Source organism: Eufriesea mexicana, unplaced genomic scaffold (assembly GCF_001483705.2).
Source record: "Eufriesea mexicana isolate 0111107269 unplaced genomic scaffold, ASM148370v2 scaffold2031, whole genome shotgun sequence".
Taxonomy (NCBI): Eukaryota; Metazoa; Arthropoda; class Insecta; order Hymenoptera; family Apidae; genus Eufriesea; species Eufriesea mexicana.
The window spans coordinates 65227-66858 of NW_016910105.1; positions in this window are offsets into that span (position 1 = coordinate 65227).

The following is a 1632-nucleotide window of genomic DNA, read 5'->3' on the forward strand; positions in this document are numbered from 1 at the left end:
CTTTTGTTCTTCTTAAAATTTGAGGCATCTTTTCAGAAAAGAAGTCAAACGGAAAATTAAAGGGCTACTCCATAATTTATTTTAAGTTATCAAAGAATCTGTTCGACATTAGGTTGATTGAAACTGCATAATTTTTTTCTGTATATACAAAAATTTATTTACAAGTACAACTATTATTATTACATCATTGTGTATTTTTAAATCGAAGATTAAATTTTAACCCTTTGCACTCGAGGGGTGATCTTCAGTTACCATTTCATAAAATTTGGAAGATCGATATTAATTAATATATCAAATTTAATGTAATATAACAGTGTGCATGGTATCGAAATCAAATAATTCTACAATTCTATTATTATACAATTCTTTATTTACTACTCAGAAAAGTATCGTCAGCTTTTTAGTAGAAAATCTACTCATTTTCTATATTTTTAGTTTCTATGTTTTCTACGTTTTTGAATTTCTATTCTTTTCTAGCCAAAAAATCCTCGAGTGCATAGGGTTAATAATAAATCACTGTGTAAATGTCGATTTGAAAATAAATATTTTATTTTCTAAATAGAACATTTTAGAATATTTTATCGGAGGAAGAGTTTAAAATGATTTCATCGAATAAGAATGCATGCTTCATAGCGTTCGTTGCTTCATAGATTACCAAATACGTACATATATACGAACGTGGTCGATGTATCAAATTCGTACGATATTATTTTGAAATATTGCAGTGAAACTCTCCTAATTCTAAATTTTCAGCCGAACTTCGATATATTTATAAGTTACTAAAAATGTACTAAAACCCTAAATAGATGGGCCAAATGCTGTTATTCAGTAAATAACGTTATTCAGTGCTAGTTTATGACGATCGGCTACTGCGGCCAGGTATTATTGAAAAAAATCGAAAATTCTCTTAAGAATCGACGAAGCAGCGGACTGATTTTTCTGTAGACGCACCAAATGCTGTTATTTAGTGAATAACGTTACTCTGAGCAGTTTGGAGATGATCTGATGAAACGGTCAGATTTTGAAAAATATCGAACATTTTTGTAAAAATCGATGAAACAACTCGAGCTGCTCGTGATGTGGCGAATTTTTAGGTCATGTTTCCTTTAATTATTCTTACAAAATATTTATAGATATCGTCTTTTAATATTACAACTTCCGGTTCGTAATTTGTACGTAAATATGATACAGATGATAATATTTAAACTGGTATACTAAATAAAATAATAAAAGAACAAGTAAAATATTATGAACTGTTAAATCTATTTCTTTCATTCTTAACCTTGTATCACTATGAAAATCATTACGTTTATGTGGATAAATTCGTCTTAATTCACGTTTTCATATAACTTGAAAAAGATATGCGTTATATTTAAAAACCGAAGGTCACCTTCATTTATTGAAGAATATTGCGGATCTAAGAAATTGGATTATACCATCGTGTCATCGGTAAAATATACTATAACTTTTTCAAATACTTATCATTTATAGGGCACAATCTCGGTCACCATGCGCAGTTACGTTTTTACTCGAACAAAAATCAGCGTTAATTTTGTTAAAATAAAGGGGAATATAATATAAAATAAAGTGGAAACATATTTCCACTAATTGAGAAACTAAAAAATGTTGTAT